General features: G+C 46.1%; 1 long non-coding RNA gene and 2 other non-coding genes across 8 annotated transcripts; all 3 read right to left on the bottom strand.

Moving 5' to 3' along the window:
- Window positions 1–11,981: 11,981 nt before the first annotated feature.
- LOC127686182 (uncharacterized) lies at window positions 11,982–21,775 on the bottom strand. Of its 6 annotated transcripts, none has more exons than XR_007978000.1 (7): window positions 21,509–21,775; window positions 20,987–21,224; window positions 20,184–20,253; window positions 16,163–16,243; window positions 15,981–16,075; window positions 14,933–14,980; window positions 12,767–14,412 (listed from the first exon to the last, which is right to left on the bottom strand). It is a non-coding gene; the product is annotated as an uncharacterized LOC127686182 (long non-coding RNA). The 6 variants fall into 6 exon arrangements; XR_007978002.1 differs by having other exon boundaries at window positions 15,985–16,075; XR_007977998.1 differs by having other exon boundaries at window positions 11,982–14,412; window positions 14,933–16,075.
- On the bottom strand, window positions 17,400–17,532 carry LOC127686505 (small nucleolar RNA SNORA71). The gene has a single exon (XR_007978129.1). It is a non-coding gene; the product is annotated as a small nucleolar RNA SNORA71 (small nucleolar RNA).
- LOC127686509 (small nucleolar RNA SNORA71) lies at window positions 18,803–18,936 on the bottom strand. The gene has a single exon (XR_007978132.1). It is a non-coding gene; the product is annotated as a small nucleolar RNA SNORA71 (small nucleolar RNA).
- Window positions 21,776–23,402: the final 1,627 nt, after the last annotated feature.

The raw sequence follows: 23,402 nt of genomic DNA, 5'->3' as shown, positions 1-23,402 counted from the left end.
AGCCCAGGTCCTCATGTCTATTCAGCATGTACGTTACAGACTGCGCCATCTCTCCATCTCTTGAAGCTGCATTTTCAGTGCCTAAAGATGTGTTTAGTGGTTAGTGAGTACTGGGAGTCACTGAAGACCTGTCTGAGGGCTGCGGGGAGGCGGGTAGGCATCTATCTTCTACTGAGGGAAGGAGAGACTGCCCTGCAGAGTTGGGCAGTTGCTACACTACATAGCTCATGAAAGCCACTGATAACAGGAACCTTCGGATGTGATGTGATGAGGGACCTTTGGCCTTGAGGTAACTTCCCTCTAAACCTTCAACGTCCAGTCTGATTGTGAGAAAAGAGCAGAAGCCAAGCTGAGAGGCACGTTCCAGGACACCTGGCTACCCCTCGAACACCAAGGGCAAGCTGAGTGGCACCCTCAGGACACCTCCATGCTCCTCTCACGTCATGGTCAGCTAGGCAGAGTGGTACCCACCTGCAATCCCAGCTCTGGAGAGGCTGAGCTCATAGGAACACTAACTCTGGGATAACTCTTGTGCTGCTTGGTGAGATGTGGTCGCAACAAGATGGAAAATAAAATTGAATAAAAGTAGTTGTCCTGGTAGGGAAAAGCCAACTCTCTCTAACTGTAGGAAACAATGGAGAGACCGTGATTAAATGCTGTGCTATTTTTGGATGGGATCTTGGCAAAAAAGAAAAAAGAAAGAAAGAAAGAAAAAAGCAGGCATCAGTGGGGAGAATGATAGAATATAGTTCTGTATATAGTTCAGGTGATGGAAATATCCTGATATGAACTCTTTCATTTTGAGAAATGTTTCATGGTTCCATATGACACTGACATTAGGGGAAGCTGGGAGGAGGCCGTATGGAAATTCTCTGTATTAACTTTAAATTTTTTTCTATTAGTCTAAAATTATTTTAAAATGCAAGGCCTGGTTTTATTTTATGTGTACCAGTGTTTCATGTGTTTGCATACCACATTCATGCCCGGTGCCCACTGAGGCCAGAAGAGGGTACCAATCCCCTTGCACTGGAGTTACAGATGTTAGGGGCCTCCAAATGAGAGCCCAGATTTGAACCCCAGTCCTCTAGAAGAGTAGCAACTGCTCTGAACCACTGATCCATTTCTCCAGCCCTCATAAGAATTTTTTGTTTGTTTGTTTGTTTGTTTGTTTGTTTAATCGAGTTTACTAGGCAGGTAAGCTAGTTCGGTGCCCAGGGGCACTCACTACCCAGCTTGAACTCTGAGTTTGATTCTGAGGACCCACATAGAGGAAAGAAAGAACCAACAACTTCCGTGTGTGCACCATGGAACACCCATGCACACAAATAGATAAATGGAATAAGAATGTTCAAACAAACCTGGGAGGTGGTGGCACATGCCTTTAATGCCAGCACTTGAGAGGCAGAGACAGGCGGATTTATGAGTTTGAGGCCAGCCTGGTCTACAGAGTGAGTTCCAGGACAGTCAGGGCTACACAGAGAAACAAAACAAACAAACAAACAAACAAACAATAAAGAATGTTCAAACAAGCTTGCTGGTTGCATAGTTCAAATATTTACTAATAATTTTAAATATTTATTTTATTTGAGCATGTGTGCTAGTATGTGTGTGTGTGTGGGGGGGGGGGTGATGGGAACTAAAGTTGTGCCCTTAGAAAGAACAAAACAGGCTCTTAAGCACTGAGCAGTCTCTCCAGCCCCTATTTCAAATCTTTTAATACAAATAGAATAAACATCCTAGGCGAGGTCCGGCATGTCTATAATCTTAGCACTGTGGAGGCAGAGGGAAGACTGCTTTTGGTTGAGTTCAAGGCCAGCTTGGTCTCCATAACAAGTGTCAAGGTAGCCAGGGCTACATAATGAAAAGTCTTAGGATCTCAAGTTCAAGTCCTGACTGGGATGCAGAATGAGTTCCAGTCCAGTGTGAACAACATAATGAGCCCTTGTCTCAAAAAGTAAGAAGCGGGATCTGGAGAGACTGCTCTTCCAAAGGTCCTGAGTTCAAATCCCAGAAAACACATGGTGACTCACAACCATCTGTAATGAGATCTGACGCCCTCTTCTGGAGTACACTGAAGACAGCGACAGTGTACATATATATAATAAATAAATAAATCTTTTTTAAAAAAATTTTTTTAAAAAGTAAGAGTCTGGGACTGGAGCTCAGGACTATCATGCTTGCCTGATTTACACACAGCCTGGGATGGATCCCCAGCACAGAATAAACGACGCACTGACTAACCGGATGTGACCTGGCAGCACCCTGAGCATTGAGATTGGTGACAGCAGTACTAAGTTAATGCATTCCAAAGGTGATAGTCAAAGGGATGCTGGGTCAGATACAGAGGCAGGTGATGCAGCGCTGTAAAGGGAACTTAAACATTCAAAATAATGTTAGTCCTTGATCTGTGACATTCAGACTTTCTACAGTTGTAGAAGTTCCAGTTAGTCAGTGCATCTCCAGAACCTTCAACACAGGTGTGGCTTTCCCACAGAACTTTGGTTCACATCAGTCTGTGCAAGCGTCACCACACCCCTCTAAAGGTGATAAATTCAGAGAGGCTGGAGTCTGTCACCCAGGCCACCCTGCTGGGTTGGACAGGTTTTCATGGCTCTGAATCCAGAGCTCTTACTGTGCTTCAGACTCATGTCCCACAGCCTTGCTGCTGCCACAAACAAACCCTCTGGTCGAGTTAAACCTGCTGCCTTTATGCCAGAGGTCAGAGGTCCCTAATTAGTCTCACAACTTCCCTTTCTCTTCCATTGTGTTTCCTAAGGCTTTTAATCATTTCTTTGTTGATAGCTAATTTCTCAAGTTTTTACATTTATTTAGTGTGTGTGTGTGTGTGTGTGTGAGAGAGAGAGAGAGAGAGAGAGAGAGAGAGAGAGAGAGAGAAGACATTCTTTGGAAGTTAGTTCTCTCCAAATACTATGTGGGATTCTAGAGGAAGAGCTCAGGTATTGGGGCTTTGTAGCTCAGGCCTTTATCTGTTGAGCCATCAGAAACCAGCCCCAGCAGGTAACTCTGTTACCTTAACAAAATAGCAATTGGCAGGTCATGGCCATGCATTCTCTATCTGTTGATTCAACCAGTGTCAAGCTGTTAGGAAACTAGTTAGATATTAACAGGCTTGAAGCACTATGAAGCTAGACCCTGCCCCTAATAATCATCAATCTGTAAGACCAGGGGCTAGAACTTCAGGGCTCTACTGAGTGTTCAAAAGAATGGGATCTGGGCCCTATCCCTGGCCCTGAGGCAGGTGGGAGCTTAGGGCTTAGAGTGGTAGTGGGCATCACACAGACATCCTGAACTGCCTGGAAAGTTGCTATGGCAACTATCTAAACCTGGGTCCCGGAGCACCAAACCTTAGGAGGCAGCTCTAAAAACAAAGACATATCAAAAAGTACCCTTCCTGGGAGAGGCAGGTCAAATGAGTCTGTCGATCACGATTGTTCTACAGAGGTTAGAAACAGTATAAATCTAAAATGTAGATCTCAACAGTAGTCCATTTGGTCATCGTCCACTCTCATCCTGTGAGATTGGTCCTTTTACATTATGGCATGGGTGTCTTGGTAGGATTCTTTCAATGGAGATCGCAAAGACTGGGAACCAAGAACCCAGACCAAGATCCTGGGGACAAGATGGGAAATAACTGAGGAAAAGTTCTAGAGAGTACCAAACATCAGAATTTGAATTGTCTACTTGCTGAGCACTAGGCCAAGTGTGTGTGAATGGCATGGCATGTGGGTGCACCAGGCTGTAGCCTCCTGACTTTCCAACAGGATCAGCCTTTGTCCAGCTCCCACTTGAGCAGTTTTCACTTTGAGTCCTATTCACGGACTGTGTGGTTTGATGATGTTGGACCAGAAGCTTGAAGTTGGTTGTCAGCTTGACAGAATCTGGAATCATCTACACAACATGCCTCCAAGTGTACCCGTGAGAGATCATCTTGCTCTGGTGAGCTTCTGGCCATGCTTGGGAGGGAATCTGTTGGTTGAGCTAACTGAGGTTGGAAGACCCACCCTCATGTGGACAGTACCATCCCATACCCTGGGATCTGGACTGGGAAAGAAGGAAGGCCTTTGGTAAGGTCCTGCACTCATTGCTCTCATCTTTCTGACGGTCTTAGTTACTTTTCTGTCGCCTTGATAACACAGCAGGACCAAGGTGACTCCTGAAAGGAATCGTTTAATTGGACTTTTGGTCTCACAGAGTCTGAGTTCACGATGGCAGAACAAAGACGTGGTGGCAGGAAGAGCCGAGAGCTCATATCTTGGTCCCCAAACAAGAAGGAGAGGACACACTGAGAATGCCATGAGTTCTTTACATCCTCAAAGCCTACTATGCTGGTGTAAATAAGAATGGGCCCTATTGACTCAGAAATTTGAAATGTTTAGTCACCAGGGAGGGGAGTGACACTATTTGAAAGGATTAGAAAGATTAAGAGGGGTAGCTGGAGAGATGGCTCAGTGGATCAGAGCACTGACCTCTCTTCCAAAGGTCCTGAGTTCAATTCCCAGCAACCACATGGTGGCTCACAATCATCTGTAAAGAGATCTGATGCCCTTTTCTGGTGTATCTGAAGACAGCTACAGTGTACTCATATATAATAAATAAATAAATCTTTAAAAAAAAAAAGAAAGAAAGAAAGATTAAGAGGTGTGGCCTTGTTGGAAATGTGCCACTGGAAGTGGGCTTTGACAGTTCAAAACCCCATACCAAGGCGAGAAAGTCTCTCTCTCTCTCTCTCTCTCTCTCTCTCTCTCTCTCTCCTCTCTCTCTCTCTCTCCAGATCAGAATGTATTCTCAGCCACTGCTTGAGAGTCTGCCTGCATGCTGCCATGCTTCCTGCCAACGATGAGAACAGACTACCCCTCTGAAACTGTAAGCAAGCACCCGATTAAATGGTCTCTTTTATAAGTTGCCTTTGTCATGGTGTCTCTTCACAGCAATAGAACAGTGAGTGACTAAAACACCTACCCCCAGTAACACACCTTCTCCGACCAGGCCACACCTCCAATACCTTCCCTAACAGGTCTACCAACTGAATCAAGTATTTAAACATAGGAGCCAATTGGAGCCATTCCCATTCACACCACCACTCACACCACCATTCACACCACCACACTGACTATGGACAATGGGACCAGCGGTCTAGACTTGCCCTCCATAATAAACTGTTGTACCCTTGAACCATGAGCCAACAGAAAGCATCCCTCTAGATAGTTAACATTTTTTTAATGTTTACTTATTTTCAACACACACACACACACACACACACACACACACACACACACGCATGCACACACACACACATGCATGGACATCAGATGGCAGCTATTGGGACCTAGTTCTCTTCTTCTACAGTGTGGGTTCCAGGAATCCATTCAGGTCATCATGCTTAGCAACAAGTACCTCAATCCCACAAAATATCTCATTGGCCCTTGTCAAGGTATTTTACCATGGCAACAGAAGTACTAAGACATACCAAGTGTGAAGACAAAGAGCATTTTCTTTGTCATTATTCTCTGCAATATATAGTGTTTACATTACACCACATGATATGAGTAGTCAAGAGTTATGTACAAGAGGATGCCCTTACGTGATTGTCTTAGTCTTACTATCTACTGGGAAAAGACATCATAACTGGGGTTTGACTACAGTTTCAGAGCTTCAGATCATTTTCACTATGGTGAGAGCACGGTGGCACACAGGCAGGCATGGTGTTGGAGAAGCCACCGAAAGTTAGACATCCAGATCAGTAGGCAGCAGGAAGAGAAAGTCTCTGGACCTGGCTTGAGTTTTGAAACCCAAAGCCTACCCCCAAATTGCATGCTTCCTTTGAAAAGGCCACACCTCCTAATTCCTCTTGTCTTAGTTAGGGTTTTACTGCTGTGAACCGACACCATGAGCAAGGCAACTCTTATAAGGGCAACATTTCGTTGGATCTGACTTACAGGTTCAGAGATTCAGTCCATTATCATCAAGGCAGGAGCATGGCAGCATCCAGGCAGGCATAGTGCAGGGGGAGCTGAGAGTTCAATATCCTCATCTGAAGGCTGCTAGTGAAAGAACTGACTTCCAGGTAGCTAAGACTAGAATATTAAAGCCCACACCCACAGTTACACACCTACTCCAACAAGGCCACACCTCCAAATAGTACCACTCCCCAGGCCAAGCATATACAAACCATCACACCCCTCAAGTAGTGTCACTCCCCAGTGACCAAGCATTCAAATGTATGAGCCTCTGACATTTTTATTCAAACTACAACAGTTATATATGATACTACATCACTTTGCAGAAGGAGGTAAGTGCTGTGAACTTTGGTATCATCTGAGGTCCTAGAACCAAACCAATGCATATTGAGGGGTGACAATGTATATACTAACACTGATGTGTACTTCCTGTGCTTAGCTCTTAGTAGGTGAGCACTTGGAGGTGCTCAGTAAGGGACTAGTGACTGTCCAAGGGGACAAACTCTGGCTTACTGAAGTTAACTCCAGTATGTAGCATGTGCTGGATGGGGGAGGGGAACAGTCTTACTCAGGGTGTTACTGCTGTGAACAGACACCATGACCAAAATGACTCTTACAAGGACAACATTTAACTGTGGCTAACTGATAGGTTCAGAGGTTCAGTCCATTATCATCAAGGTAGGAACATGGCAGCTTCCAGGCAGGTATGGTGCAGGAGGAATTGACAGTTCTCCATCTTCATCTGAAGGCTGCTAGCAGAATACTGGCTTCCAGGCAGCTAGGAAGAGAGTCTCATGACCCACGCCCACAGTGACACACCTACTCCAACAAGGCCACACCTTCTAATCCTACCACTCCCAGGGCTGTCTACAGAAGGTCCTGAAATAAGATGCATGATTCCATACGAAAAAATTATAAGTAGCTGGTTCCTCTATGCCAAGACAGAAGTGAAGGGATACAGGAGAATGGGGAACCCTGGGTACAGCAGCTTCTGTAAGCGCCTACAAGATGCAGCCCTCCTGCAAAGCAAGCATCCCCAAACACCGTGTTTTCCATAGTTCTTATAAGGACTTATCCTCTAGATCAGCAATGTCTGATAAGGTGGCCACATGTGGCCAGTGGGCATTTTAAACATACCTAGTTTAAATTGGGGCAGGGAGGGGGCTGGAGAGCTGGATCTGCAGTTAAATGTACTTATGGCTATAAAAACAAACAAACAGAGCCAGGTGGTGGTGGCGCAGGCCTGTAATCCCAGCACTCTGGGAGGCAGAGGCAGGTGGATTTCTTAGTTCGAGGCCAGCCTGGTCTATAGAGTGAGTTACAGGACAGCCAGGGCTATACAGAGAAACCCTGTCTCAAAAAAACCAAATCCAAAAAAACCAACCAAACAACAACAAAACCAGGTTCAGTTCCCAAGAGTCACATTAGGTGGCCCACAATCACCTGTAATTTCAGTTCTGGTGATCCAGTGCCCTCTTTCTCTGGCATCCTCAGGAACCAACGTGCACAAAGGACACATAAACACACACACACACACACACACACACACTTTTAAAAAATCTTTAAGAAGTAAAAAAAAAAAAGAAAGAAAGAAAGAAAAGAAAAGAAATTGAGATGTGCAGTAAAATACACACCAAATTTCAATGAAGTTTAGGGGAAATCTCATTAATCCAGGTAGGAGGGGGCATGCTGGTGATTACAACACACGAGAGGCTAAGGCAAAAGGACTTCAATCACAGGGTCCGTCCAAGCTGCAGTGTAAGACCATCTGAAAATAAAAATCTCATTGAAAAACAATAGTGAGCCGGGTGGTGGTGGTGGCACACGCCTTTAATCCCAGCACTTGGAGCCAGAGACTGGTGGATTTCTGAGTTCAAGACCAGCCCAGTCTACAGAGTGAGTTCCAGGACAGCCAAGGCTATATGGAGAAACCCTGTCTCAAAAAAAAAAAAAATTAAAACAAAACAAAACAAAACAAAAAACAAAACAAAACAAGAAACAAAAAAAAAAGAATAGAAAAGAAAAACAATAGTGGTTTGTTGGTTTTTTTTTTTTTTGCCACTGAAGCCCAAGCTAGTGTCACCTATGGCAAGCCTCCTGCCTCAGCTTCCCAAGTGCTGAGATTTCAGGTATGCACTACCATATCTGACTCACCTCAAAAGTTCTCAATGTTGATTATGCGCTAAAATGACCGTTTTTATACGGTCAGCTCAAATACGTTTTTTAAAATACATTTTTCTTTTGTTTCCCCCCTACACACACACACACACACACACACACACACACACACACACACACACATGCACACTTCTTTAATGTGACTCCGGGGACAGTTAAATGGAGTGCAAGGCTCATGTTGTTTCTTTCAGGGGCACAGGTCCATTAATTTGTCAACTTGTGTTTGTGGGTGACCCTGGGGCGTGAACCCAGGGCCTTGCCCAGGTTAGACAAATGTTCCTCCACTGAGCATAGCCCAGGCCACAGCTCAGCCCCTTAAGCATCCCCATCTGCTCTGCTTGGAGCCCTGTGCCATGCCCAGAACATGGCGAACCAATGGAACTTCATATATACGCAGACCTGGGTGGCCTAGAACTCAGTATGTAGATAGGCTGGCCTTGAACTCACAGAGATCTGCCTCCCTCATTTTCTAGGATGCTACAAGTAAAGGCATGTACCATCATGCCTGGCTAGATAGAGGCTTTCTTATCTACCAACTTAACTCTATTCTCAATCTAAAAACTGGTATCTTTTTTGGGGTGGTGGTGGTGGTAAGGAGTGGTCTCTACATAGCCTTAGCTAGCCCTGTAACTCACAGAGATCCATCTGCCTCTGAGGGCTGAGTTCTGAATGTTGGGACTAAAGGCATGTGCTACCACATCCACTGAAACTAAGATGTCTGTTGGGGGGTGGGGGGGTGGGGGGAGGATTGGGCGAAGGATGATTCATTAAGGCTCTCACTCTGTTCTCCTGGCTGGATTCTACCACAGAATCTCCCAGAGCTGCCTCACAAGAGTCTCTGGTACCAGGCCACAACTTCCTAGGAGGATTATGGTCCTTCTTGAGCCACCTTGGTAACATCCTTTTGGAGTTTCTTCAATCTTTAGAGCCCCAGGATAACTCCAGGATACCTGCTGCTCAGGCACCAGCTGAAATAAGCCTATTGTCCCTGGACATGTCTGGCCGACTAGTTCAACCAGCACAGTTGTTAGTTCAGATGGGGAATACATTGGAGAGCCTGGGCGACACCTGGCAGTTATCTGAGCAGCTGGAAGGGCCGGTGAAGTGTCTCAAGCTTCGATTTCCCATAGAAACCCAATACCCAATGGGCGGGCGTGCCCGGTCTCTTATGACCAGGCCTCCAAACTGTGCATACTGAAAAAGCAAGTCCTGCCTGAGCATGAAGTGGGTCTCTCTGTTTCTCTACACCTTGGCTTCCTGGGTGGTGAAACAGTGTCAATTAAATCTACCTCACTGGGTTGTGGGGATTAAATGAGATGATTACCTGTATTGGCTAACACCGTGCATGGCGCTTAGTACAAGTTCAATCTATCATCAGTGATGACTAGCAGCTGCCCCACTGAGATGCCTGCAGATTAGCAGACCAGAAGGGATGTGATGTCACCTGAACGGAGGAGGCTATTGTTGGTGGCATTTTGTATTTCTTATTCATCTGAGCTACCAATCATCTATACATGCTCATTGGACAAAAATAGCTGACATTTATTGAGTACTCAGCACAGGGTGCTGAGTATGTAACACACATCGTCCCATTCGGTCCTTACTAGTTAAGGCCAGTGCTAATTTGTGGTCAACTTACATTGCTGAAAACAGAAGTTCAGAGTGGCAAAAGATGATGCCCCAGGCCTCACAGCAACTGACTACATTAGTCAGTGTGCTTTCACCTCGTGGCTTCTAGATGAAAGCTGGGCCAGTACTCCCGGAGATGTGGTAGGTGTCAACACAGGGGCACAGGGGACTGCATGAGCTATTCCGGTTACACACTGCCAAAGGCCACCAACAGCCTTACTCCTCTTCCTTGTGTGCTGATGGACACCCTCCGGGTGATAGGCACTCTGCTGGTATGTCTGGAAGGAATGAACACAGTCTCACTGTAGCCAAATGAAAAGAAAAGAGACAGGAATCTGGCTCACGTGACCACTCTTTCTATCACAGAAGACTGCATCCCTGGGCCTGGTGGGTGCTACCCACACTAAGGCTTTGTCTATTGAAAAAAATGATAATTTTTGTAAAGATTTATTTATTTACTTAGTGATTGATTGATTGTGTGTGTGTGTGTGTGGAGGGGGGGTTCGCCTGCATGTATGTGCATGCCTCGTGCATACTTGGTACTCTTAAAGGTCAGAAGAGGCCCTTGGATCCCCTGGGACTGGAGTTACAGACATGAGTTGCCATGAAGGTACAAGAAAGCACACCAGACCTCTGAAATAGCCACATGCTTGTGGCTTTAACCACTGAGCCATCTTTCAAGCCCCTGAAACTTCAACTTTATGTGGTGGGCTAACTATAATACATTACTACATAAATGTGGTTTAGAAACTAGACAATCATTTTCTGCCTGGAAGAACCTAAGATGCTCTTCTCTTACCCGGGACAAGAGTTCAGGGCTCTGCTTCCCAAGTGCAGCTGTAGCCAGGTGTGGTGGCGCACGCCTGTAATCCCAGCTCTCGGGAGGCAGAGGCAGGTGGATTTCTGAGTTCGAGGCCAGCCTGGTCTACAGAGTGAGTTCCAGGACAGCCAGGGCTATACAGAGAAACTCTGTCTCAAAACCAAACCAAACCAAACCAAACCAAACCAAACCAAACCAAACACCAAGTGCAGCTGCTAAGGCCCAGTTCCTTTCTCCCTCTCCATGTCTCTCTCCCTGTTAACCCATCACTCCCTAGAACTCTTAACACAGTGGAGCTCCCCAAAAAGGAATCTCCAGTCCTGTAAATACTTCTCATGGCTTAGGCCTATCAATGGCTGCCCTTGGGTGATTTCTTAGTCTATTAAGCTACGGTTAAGGTAAAGGAGAAGTGGAGTTAGCAGGTGTAGAACTTGGCTACAGATATACCCAACCTGGTGCTAGCTGCAAACCCTGGCCAGACCCAGATCCCATCTTTACCTTAATGGCTGACAGACATTTACAACTAGGAATGACTCCGAAGGCCTCAGACACGGTGGTCTTCCCAGATCACTGAATATCTCTTCTGGTATCCTCTCCATCCTGGTCAAAGCTGTGACGAAACTTAAATGGGTTGGAGTGATACCAGAGGTAAAAGCCCCTCTTACGTATGTCCCATCACCTAGGTGACGTTCAGTCTACTGAGCGCAAAATGCCACTTTTCTGGACTTCCTCACCTCACTCTGTAGATCAGGCTGGCCTCGAACTCAGAAATACACCTGCCTCTGCCTCCCAAGTGCTGGTATTACAGGCATGTGCCGACACTGCCCAGCTACCATGGAAGTTCTTTGGTCAATCTTCTGCCCCTGTCCTCTGCAACGTCAGTCCTAAGAACGAGAGATCTGTTCTTTGGTTTGTTTGCTTGGCTAAGTCCTAGAACTGCCTGCATTAACTGGTAAGGGAGGGGCAGATAAAGTGCTCTTGTAGGAGGAGGTGACGTTTCTGAGCTGGTTGCCCAGTGGACGGTACAGGGAAAGAACACATTCAGAACTAGACACTGGCTGGGGGCTGGGGGCTGCATGGAAATTTACTGCACAGGGGGAAGGTGGAGGGGCTGGTTTGGCAGAAGAGAAATGGGAGCCTCACCCATGTTCTCTGCTGGCCGAGAGTCAGACAGGGTGCAAGAAGCTAAGAGCAACAGGGAGAGGCTGGGCCAGAGCTGAGGATCATTCGGTGAATGAATTAAGGGGCTGAGTTGGGAAGAGCTGTCCCTTGCTGAGTTCTGACTTTGGAAACCTGAGCTATGCTCTCTGACACAGTCTTTCACCACCTGTCTTAGGGACTTTTCTGTCGTGATAAAACACGTGACCAGAGGCAACTTAAAGAAGACATTGTTTATTTTGGCAAGTGGCTCCTGAAGAGATGAGTTCATTAAGGCAGGAGGGCATGAGAACACACAGCAGGTGTGGTGGCAGGGGCATGACACTGAGAAATCACACCTTGAATATCAAGCATAGAGCAGGGACTAACTTGGAAGCAAGGCGAGGCGTTGAGACTCTCAAAGCCCTCCCCTCCCTCGGGGGCATACTTCCTCCACCAAGGCCAGCAGACTAAAGATTTGCAGGAGGCAAGAAGGCAGTCGATTCAACACTACTCAGTAGCTGGTCTTGGTCCAAGCCGAACAATCTATACATCACATCATATAACTATAATTTCCTCCATCAGAGCTTTCTAAAGAGTATTACATTAAGCTAAAACCTGTATCATTACATTTGAACTGCTCAGTCTAATTAAAATGCCACTCATTTATGTGTCTAAATGTTTCTATAGTCTTTGTCCAGACAACTGGTCCCAAAGGATAAAAACAATTATTAGCACAGCAGAACAACATCCTACTGTGTCCCATTCCAGGTACGACCTTTAGCCCTCCTGACAAAAGGCATTTGGATTCTTCACGGATAGGCTGAGAATCAACATGTAACACAGTCATTTTGGGGTCCGCAGGATCAAGTCCTCATTGTTTCCCCCAAAGTCTTAGTTAGACCAGTTAAAGTCTCTCCACATTACTGGCTTCCTCTTCCTCTTGGGACGTCTCCACTTGGTGGGTTTGCCGTCTAGCTTCAACCCCTCGCCAGCCAGTCTGGTGGTCTCTGGGATGCAGTCCTTGTCCGATGTGTCACAGCAGGAGCCACCGGGGACCTCGTTTAATAATTTTCTGCAAGACATAAACATAACTTTGCCTCGATGGTAGGACATCGGGCACTTCCCATTGATTAGTTGCTAGGTTTGGGGTTTTTATTTTATTTTGTTTTGTTTTATTTTAAAAAAAAAAATGTACTCTAGGAAGTGTCTCCTTTGGGCAAAATGCTTTTAGAAGCAGAAAAAGCACTATCTCTTAAAATGAAAAACTTTAAAGATAGCCTAACTAAATGTAGCATAGGATGTGGGAATTTAAATTTGTAATTAAAGTATTTGATTGTGTTGTTTTACAATAGTTTGACACTGTCTATTGTAAGGGAGTTTAGTAACACGATTAATATTCCATAAACTTCAAAAACATTTTTAAAGCATTTGCTAGTAAAAGCAAGTCCATTATCAGTTTTTTAATTGTAATGGGAGTCCTAGAAAGAAATGTTTAAAAAGCTGAAGGTATGATAGAATGGTATTTTCCTGGAGCCCCCAGGCCCTATGCCACACCTGGGGCTGTGTTCTACTGCTGTCCAGTTAGGGAGAGGCATCATGCATGCCTGCAGTGCACAGGAAGCACAGGTCTCTACACACCTGACAGAAGAGAAGGCCCCAGACACAGAACGCTCTAGGTGTAGATGTCACGCTGGTGTGAGAATCACTCTCTACTAATATGTACAAGAAACTTAGGATACTGTGTAACATAAGCCTTGAACAGAAGGCAGGGCTCTTGAGCCTACCCTAACTTCTTCCTTTGTCAAGAGTCTGCTCCTTTATGTCAGACCAAGGGCAAGCTCAAAACTAAACCACAAGCAAAACCTACTTAATTCATATTAACTTTGAAAGATTTAAACCTAAGCCTATTTATGTAAGATTTGGGATCTTTAAAATTTAAGGCAATTTGAAGTCTGAGTTCAAGAAGACTTTCCTATCAGGTTAACAGGAGGTCCCAAAGCACCGGAGGAACAATCACAGACTATCCCGAAGTGGGGGGACAACGGGCTGTCCCATGAGTGCACCAAAGAACACGTCCGGCTGATACTGCAAGCAAAACAAACATGTGAACAGCACCAAAGTATAACATTTCCATGGAAGAACTTTCTGGAAGGTTCTAGTTCTTACTACATTGCACATATTCTCAGGCTGTATTAAAAATAATTTTAGGTGAAAAACTTTCAAATAATCTAACTCCTATCGACTACACTCCTGCTTTTCAGTCCTTGGCCACCATATTATCTGTAAGAAATATTCCTTCTTGGTTCCAATTTGCTCCTATTTTTTTTTTAAATCCATGTTCATTTTGATCACATTGCCATTTAAATCTTTTTTCTGTTGTATAAAGATACAACTTTAAGACATGAAGTTTTAGTAATCATAAATACAAAGAAATCTGGGTGGGGTTTGGTCTCTTGGTGCCTAAAAGGCTTGAAGTCCAATTTTTTTTTTTTTTTATGGAAAGGACAAGATAAAATTGCTTATTTTGCTAAGGCTGAACAGACAGAGACAATGAAGACAATGGAGCACTGTGACCAAGACAATGAAAGCCCTGAATAATCCTGGCTGGTCATCCTCCAGAAGGTCCCTGACGAGCGCCAGCAGCGGAGTCCACGGAGTCCAAGCAGCCTGCCGAGAAAGCAGAAGCCTCATTAATGATCTGCCTCCTCCCTAGAGAGGGCGATGGTGAGCCCCATGGATAAGCGCGACTCCAGCTAGCAAGATAATTGGCACGCATTTTATCTCATCTTTAGGAGCCGATCGACACTGGCTCCTATGCATTTCCAATTTTCTCTTTTGTTTTTATTTTCTTTGTTTTGTTTTGTTTTTTGTTTTTTAGCCCTGGTAGTTCTTCTGGCACTTTCTCTCTAGACCGTCACCACCACCTGGCTGTATTTCCAATTTTCAACATCAATCGTTTCTTGTTCAGGAAGCCAAGGACTGAATCTGACTGGCACTTGAACAGAGCTGAAGCTCTGTTGCTTTAACTATCTCCCTCCTTGGGATCCTAACCAACAGCTCTGTAATTGTAAAAACTGCTTTTTGTCTCAGACTTATTTTATCTTCCCACTTACTTGTGACCTCCTGGGTGAGGACACACACAGCTCCTGGGTGACCCTTGATTCTATTTAAAGAAAAATTCTCTTACCTTCTCCAAGACTGGAGCCCCTCATGTTGGCCGCCATTGTGGGGGTCCCTGCAGGCACCGCAAACAGCCAGGGTGATAATCCAAGTAAGGTAAAAAAGGCTATCTGGCTCAACATGACTCAGTAGCCAGTGTTGATTCAAATGTTTTTATTACTTTATTTTACTTTACTTAATTCTATGTTTGAGACAGGGTTTCTCTGTGTAATCCTGGCTGTCCTGGACTCACTCTGTAGACCAGGCCAGCCTCTAACTCAAAGATTCACCTGTCTCTGCCTCCCAAGTGCTGGGATTAAAGGCGTGCGCCACCATCGCCCGGCTAAGTGTTGGTTCAAACTTCAAGAGTCTGATACCAGGTAGTTTTTAACATAATAAAGCTGAAGCCATGATGACATCTATAAAGTGCCTGTGACATGTTCCATAAAGATGATTGACTACACAGGACACCTTTTTTAAAAATTGTTTATTTATTTACTTTTTGTTTTTTGAGACAGAAAGTTTCTCTGTGTAGTCCTGGCTGACCTGGACTCACTCGGTAGACCAGGCTGGCCTCGAACTCAGAGATCCACCTGCCTTTGCCACCCAAGTCCTGGAAATAAAGGCACGTACCACCCCCACCCAGGTGACTGATTACATATGACAGCTTAAGGGTTTAGGGGAAGAATGCAGAGATCCACTGCCTTCGCCACCAGAATACTGAAGTAAAGGCACGCACCACCACCACCTAGCTGACTGATTATATAAGATATCTTAAAGTTATCATATCTAGGGGAGGATCTGGCATGGCCTTGGTCATACAGATAGCACAAAGTTCGCCAGGATATTAAACACCTCCCCTCCCAGCCTTCTGGGAGGAAAACAGGATATATGTCTCTCCCTTTGAAGAGACAACCCTGCGTGTTTAATATTGCTGGTTTCCCGGGTGCTTATTTGTGAGAGCAAGGACCTCAGTGCCACATGGCATTCTGTGGCTCTAAGGGGAGGGACAGAACTAGCTAGTCTCTAACTTTGGTCCCCAAGTCTGCAGAGTCAAGGCCCTTCCCTCTACATACCTACCGAAGTAAAAAAGGTGCTCCTTGGTGGTGAAACGATGACCCGAAGGGCGACCTTGCCCTTCCTGGACACCCATGGATACCGACACCATAGCCTAAGGCAGAAAATCAGGCAAGGCCAGCAGTTTATAATTTTCATTCCAGATTGTGTATTGTGACCCAGCGGTCTGGCAGTAGCTCACCTAGATAAGGCCCCAGCAGGCGATCACGGTGAGACGGTCATGGTCTCTGGTCTTTCCACACTGATGTTGGAGAGTACGCTCCTAATTAATGACGGACAGAAAGTGAACATGCATGCAATCTTATGAGTCTAAAACAGCTTCCCACAAGACACCTGAGCAGTCATATAAATGGCAGAGACATAGCTCAGAGGCTTCCTCTCAGGGCTCCTCCCCCCCAAGGTCTCTCCACCCAGCAGTCTTCCCTATACACTGTCATTAGAGGCCTGCTCCTCAACCACAGAGTCCCTCCCAAACCTTCTCCTACAAGTCTCCTTTGTTCATTGAATCTAATTTCTACAAAGGTTCACTCAGGCATGTTTACCAACTTCAAAAGATCGCTTCTGCCAGGCGTGGTGATGCACGCTTTTAATCCCAGCCACTCTACAGGCAGAAGCAGGAGACTCTCTGTGAGTTCGAGGCCAGCCTGGGCCACAAAGCAAGTTAGAGGACTCCAAAGAGAGTCTGTCTCAAGAACAGAAACACCTTGTAGTGTTGAGTACACATGAATAAAAAACAAAAACAAAAACAAAAAAAAAAAAACCTTGTAGTGTTGAGTACATATCACCATTATGTGTAATTCACCTTGGCCTTCCTAGATCCTAAAGTGTCAAAACCTTGGTCTCTGATAGCAGTGAGCCAAACTGAGAGAGCCTAAGCCAAAAATGTAAATGTATTTATTTACTTAATGTATGAGAGCTCTGCTGCCTGTGCACCCAAACGCCAGCAGAGGGCATCAGATCCCCTTATAGATAGTCATGTGCCACCTTGTGGTGGCTGGAAATTGAACTTAAGACCCTCTGGAAGAGCTTCCAGTGCTTTTAACTGCTGAGCCATCTCTGCAGCCCCAGTACATGTCTCTTTTAATCTTAGCACTTGGGAGACAGAGTAGGCCAGCCAGACCCACATTGTGAGACCCTGTCTCAAAATAAACAAAACAAAGTAGAACAAAACCAAGATGACTTGCCGGGCAGTGGTGGCGCACGCCTGTGATCCCAGCACTTAGGAGGCAGAGGCAGGCAGATTTCTGAGTTCGAGGCCAGCCTGGTTTACAGAGTGAGTTCCAGGACAGCCAGGGCTATACAGAGAAACCCTGTCTCGAACCCCCCCCCAAACAAAACAAAAACAAAAACAAAAAAGCCAAGATGACCGCTTAGGCAGCGGTCCAGGCCCTGTGGGGAGGCTGAAATGTTGGCAGGAGTGTGTGAAAGCACCAGCATTTGAGAGGGAGGAGTGGACCCTTCAAACACGGGAAATGGCTTTCAGCAACTCCTCTCCCTGCATTGTGGATGACCAGAGCACACACAGCCCGTGGTCGGCTTCTAAATGCAGGTGCAGACGCAGGAACACACACGAGGCCACGAAGAGATGCAGATACCGGAGGCCTGCAGGGTTGAGTCCAGGGAAGAGCCTAGCCAAGCACAGCTCCCCCGCCATGGTCCTTCCTTCCTTCCTACTAAGGCCCCATAAAGCCTCACGGTCATAGCCTCAAGGAAAACCAAAGATTCCCTGGGGAGAGCTATTGGGAGGCATAAGGGGCCGGGACAGACACATTAGCTCAAGTGGAACAGAAGTTATCTCTGCCTCTGTCATTGTCTTATTTTTCCTTCTTCTTTTTTCTTTTTAAAGATTTATTAATTTTATATATGTGAGTACACTCACTCTCTTCAGACACACCAGAAGAGGGCATGGGACCCCATTACAGATGGTTGAGAGCCACCATGTGATTGCTGGGAATTGAACTCAGGACCTCTGGAAAAGAAGGTGCTCTTAACAGCTGAGCCATCTCTCCAGCTGCCTTTCTTTTCTTCTTTTCCTTCCTTTTCTTTTCTTTCTTTTTTTTTTGTTTGTTTGTTTTTAATTGGATATTTTCTTTTTTTTTTTTACATTTCAACTGTTATCCCCTTTCCCTGTTTCCCCCACTCCCTCGTAAGTTTTTCATTTTTTGAGGGAGGATTCTCTGCATGTAGCCCTGGTGTCCTGGAACTTGCTCTATAGACCAGGCTGGTCTCAAACTCATAGAGATCTCTGTCTCCCAAGGGCTGGCATTAAAGGTGTGCATCACTATATCTAGCTATCCTTTCATTTTTTTTTTTCACATGCTGAAAATGAAGTTCTGAGTCTGTCTTTGACTCAGAGAGTGACAGAGCAGGAGTCTCTTCCCCAGTCAGCCCTTGTTTCATCGCTGAAAGCCCGTGGTAGCATGCATGGTACTGATTTAGATGCAAGGGACCAATGTTCCAGAGAATGGACTGGACAAGAGATCTGACCTCAAGTACAGGTGGGTCTAGAATGTTCCTGACATGGCAACTCCCAGGATGCTTCTATATGCAGTGGAGTCACCTGCAAAGCACATGAAACCCGGTTGAGTACCCAGCTTGCCGCTGCCCACAGCAGGGCATGGTGGGTATGGGGCAATGGGTTGGCACAGGAGTTACCAGTCAGTAAGCATCCTGAACCTGTTGTCTTATTTCCTTTGTGACCATCTAAGAGAACCTAATACCCAGGACAGGAAACAAAAGCCCCAGTGACAGTAATGATGCACACGTGAGCATCTCCAACCCTCCAAAAGGCCCAAAGGTATGCAGAGTTGAGAGACTACAGCGTGGGGACGCTCCCAGCACTGGAAGGCATGGGTGTGGACCTTCCAAACACTGGATAGTTCTTTCTACATTTCCTCTACCTGCACTACCAATGGCCAGGGCATGGGTATCCCCTGATCACTTAGGAACGCAGGGCCAGAGAAGGTACAGGGCCTGCTGTCAAATGCAGAAGCTTAGAGCAGTCGGCTCAGCTGAGTACAAGGACCTAGGAAATACATCTAATCCTGCAAAAATTCCTTCCACACATCAACAGGGGAGACAAGAAACACACACAGCCAGTGTTCTTAGGTTGTGGAACAAGAGGGTTCCTGACCCTAAGGAAAACAGTCTAATTGTTCTGCTTTCTAGAGAATGAGATCTTGTCCTGGATAGTTTTATGTCAACTTGACACAGACTAGAGTTATCTGAACGGAGGGAACCTCAATTGAGAAGATGCCTCCATAAGATTGGGCTGTAGGCAAGCCTGTAGAGTGTTTTGTTTTTTTTTTTTTTAATTAGTGATTGATGTGGGAGGGCTCAGCCCATTGTGGGCGGGGCCATCCCTGGGCTGGAGATCCTGGGTTCTATAAGAAAGCAGGCTGAGTAAGCCATGGGGAACAAGGCAGGAAATAGACCCCTCCATGGGCTCTGCATCAGCTCCTGCCTCCAGGTTCCTGGCCATGTTTGGGTTTTTATCCTGGTTTCAATCCTGGTTTCCTTTGATGATAAACAGCGATGTGGAAGTGTAAGCCAAATAAACCCTTTCCTCCCCAAACTGCTTTGGTCATGGTGTTTCATTGCAGCAAGAGGAAGCTCAACCACGACAGACCTGGGTATAGGTAGATATGGTGCAGCACTCTCCTGTGTCTGATTCAGACCTTCGGCAGCTAACCCACCAAAGCAAGAAGCATTGTGGAGGACTCAGACTGAAGCAGGCACAACAAAAATTAGATGTACATCAGTGGTCCAAGGGAGAATAAAATGGGGGGGGCAGGGATGCAGTCGCCTTCATCTTCTGTCCACTTACTTCCCAGTCTATCCCATTCCTGGGAACTTGTGAGCGTCCCTTAGGGCAGCCATCTTTTATATATATATATTGAATATATTTATTTATTTATTTACTTATTTGTTTTATATGTGTACACTGTAGCTGTCTTCAGACATACCATAAGAGGCATCAGATCCCATTACAGATGGCTGTGAGCCACTATGTGGTTGCTGGGAATTGAACTCAGGACCTCTGGATGAGCAATCAGTGCTCTTAACGGCTGAGCCATCTCCAGCCCTCCCTTCCCCTCCCTTCCTCTCCCTTCCCCTCCCTTCCTCTCCCTTCCTCTCCCCTTTCCCTCCCTTCCCTCTCCCCCCTCCCACCCCAGGGCAGCCATCTTAAATTCAGAACCTACCTTGGGAGCGCTGTGGTCCAGCTGCTTCCTGGCAGGATAAAGACAGCTCTCATGTCCCCTCTGCACCAAGCTGTTAATTTTGCAATAAACAAAAAAAAAGCATTTAAATAAGCATCTAAATATCACTCGGTCAAATCTGTCCTGGGCAGCGCACGAAGAGTCCCTGGTGCAACAGCCAAATACAACAGATACACCAGAGGCTGGGTTATTCGTGACGCAGCATTTTCTCGTGACACAGCATTTTTTTTTTTCCTCGTGAACAAAGACGCTAGCAACAAATCACCTATGTCAGAGAACACTTTTCAGGTGTCCCTGCAAGCTCTGATAAATGGCAGCAAATGATAAATGATAAAAGGTTCTTTTATTCCGTCCCCTGCCATAGAACCTTAAATGGAAAAAATACTGTCTAGCCACTGGCTTCAAAGACCTCAGCCTTATGAAATCATCCTTTCAGGTAAGACTCTTCCTGCCACCCACAAGAAGACCAACAGGTTCATAATGAGAAATCGGTTTCATTCACACCACACGGCATAGCTACCATACACAACAGCACTAGGGTTCAAAATAAGACAAGCAGCCAGATCTGCCTTTGCAATGTCCCTACCTGGGAATGAAGGAACTAACTCACAGAGGACCTTGGGTCTTTATGGCCTGAGTCCACCCTCCCAAGCTTTCCTGGACAGGGTCTTTGCTAGGCTTGTCCTCTGGACATGGGTGAATGCTACCACTACCCCTCCACTGGTGCCCATAGGAAGGTTAAAATCAGGTAGTACTCAGGCTTCAAGGGGCACCGCCGCACTTACCGGGATACTGGTGGCACCCACCAGTGAGTGCGGAGAATGGGGGGAGGGGCGTTGGCTGCCGCAGAACCTGCGTCATCAGCCTTCTTGGTGTCAAGAGGGCCTTGCGGCAAAGGCCCTTCAGGGAAGCAAGCGCTTGAGAAGGGGTCCACAGCAAGGCGCCACACGGGAGTCCTAGCATCTGGTCCTAGGGACCTGGGCTTATCAGCTTGGAAGGACGCGTGTCAGCATTCCGAGGACCCTGTGTAAGAAAGGACAAACAGCTTCGCATGCCTCATGAACCTCACCTGGGTTCAGCCCCCAACCCTCCACCTCCGCCCGGATGCACTAATTCTGTGTCCCCTTGTCTCAATCTCTCTCTCTCTCTCTCTCTCTCTCTCTCTCTCTCTCTCTCTCTCTCTCTCTCTCTCTCTCTCTCTCTCTCTCTCTCTCTCTCTCTCTCTCTCCTACCGGCTCCCTCCCCTGAGGCTGGTCTTAAACTCAGCTCGAGCCCACCGACCCTGAAAGGCAGAGGTCGCATCCTACCAACGATCTCCTTTCGAGTAGTCCAGCAGGTCCACAGCTCTCGAGGGTGGAAGGATCAAGCCTGCTCCCTAGCTTCCCGGTTCCTGGGTTTTCCCGGTTAAAGGAGACTGGAGGCCTTAGGGGCGGCCAAGAGCGCAGAGCCGAGGTGACTCGCCTAGCAGGCTGAGTGCGTGAGTGCTGCAGTGCGGGACTGCGCAGGACGCTCCCCGAACACCGCAGTGTCTGCCCAGCTGCGGCTGCGCGCGCTGCGGTCCTCCTGCTTCGCCTTTGCGCAACTGGCCAGTGGGTGTGGCTCTGCAGCGTCCCCTGCAGGAGTAAAACCGAAATGCTCTCCTTCCTTAGTCCTAGCTTCCGTTCTTTCAAGCACTCAGTCCATGCATCCATTTTGCCAGAAAATATGTGCGGAACATCAGCTTCCTCTCATCCCATTAGTCGTTCATCATTCTGACCCATCTGCCTTATGTATCTAAATATTCATCTTCATGCGTCTGCCTACCTGTTCATCCATCCATCTATTTATCCATCCACTCATCCAGCTTTGCATCCACCCATAATATCCGCCAAGGAACTATTTCGTATCAACGGCCAGACGACGCACTAAAAATAAAAGGAATAAGACAGACATGATCTGTAACTCGGTTACACTTTAATGATTATGACAAACAAATAGGCAAGAAAATTCGACCACTAAAAATCATAAGTGTGGGGTTGGAGAGATGTCTCAGAGCACTGAGAGACTGACTGACTGACTGCTCTTCCAAATACCCGGGTTCAATTCCCAGCACCCAGATGGCAGCTCATAACTGTCTGTAACTGCAAAAATCTGACACAGACATATATGCAAAAAAAAAAAAAAAACTAATGTACATAAAATAAAATAAATTTTAGAAAAACCATAAGTACTACAAATGAAATAGTGGTAGCCAGATTGTGACAGTGGTAACTTATTTATTTATCCAGAGTAGATAGCAGGGCCTTCTCTGAAGAAAAGACAAACTAAATAAAGCCTGATGGAAAACAAGGACTGAATTATGAAATGTTCAGTATATTATATCCAGGAGTATATGTAAAAGGTGAAGTGGGGGCATAAAGCATGCAAATGGGTCAACAGTGCTTCTTGTTTTAGTTTGATTTGCCTGAGACAGGGTCTCTCTCTCTATGTAGTCTTGGCTGTCCTGGAACTCACTATGTAGATCAGGCTAACTTTGAAGAACTCATAAAAATCCTCCTGACCTATGAGATTAAAGCTGTGTGCCACCATGCCCTGCTGTTTCGTGTGCCCTTTTTAAAAGGTTATGTTGATGTGTGTGTGTGTGTTTGCACACATGTCATGGTGCACATTTAAATATCAGAGGACCACTTCTGAGTTGGTCTCTTCTACCATGTGGTCCTGGGGTTGTTTTTGTTTTGTTTTGTTTCAGAGACAGGGTTTCTCTGTGTAGCCTTGGCTGTCTTAGAAATCGCTCAGTAGACCAGGCTGGCCTCAAGGCCTCAAACTCAGAGATCTACATACCTATATTGGGATTAAAGGCAAGTACCACAACTGCCTGGCAGGTTGTCATTCCCGAGAACAGGTGCCTTTACTGGCTGCACCATCTAGCCCAGTCTAGCCATGCTATCCCAGTGCGATACAACCCTCATACCTGTTCTCAAGGCAATGAAGGGACACAACTAGCAGCCAGTATTTTTGAGCACACAAAATATTTCAGGTGTTTTGACCTGTTTGTTATTCCAGTATTACAGACTGAATGGTGATTCCCTCCCCTCAGTCCATTTTGAAACCCTATGTCCCGCCATGGTAGTATCAGGTTGCAGGATCTTAGGTGGGGTGTGTGTGATCAGGCTATGAGGGACCCCTGGATCTTGCTTCTCCCTTCTGCCACTTGGGAACAAT

This window comes from Apodemus sylvaticus, chromosome 5 (assembly GCF_947179515.1).
Source record: "Apodemus sylvaticus chromosome 5, mApoSyl1.1, whole genome shotgun sequence".
Classification (NCBI taxonomy): Eukaryota; Metazoa; Chordata; class Mammalia; order Rodentia; family Muridae; genus Apodemus; species Apodemus sylvaticus.
This window is presented reverse-complemented; position numbering and strand designations above follow the sequence as displayed.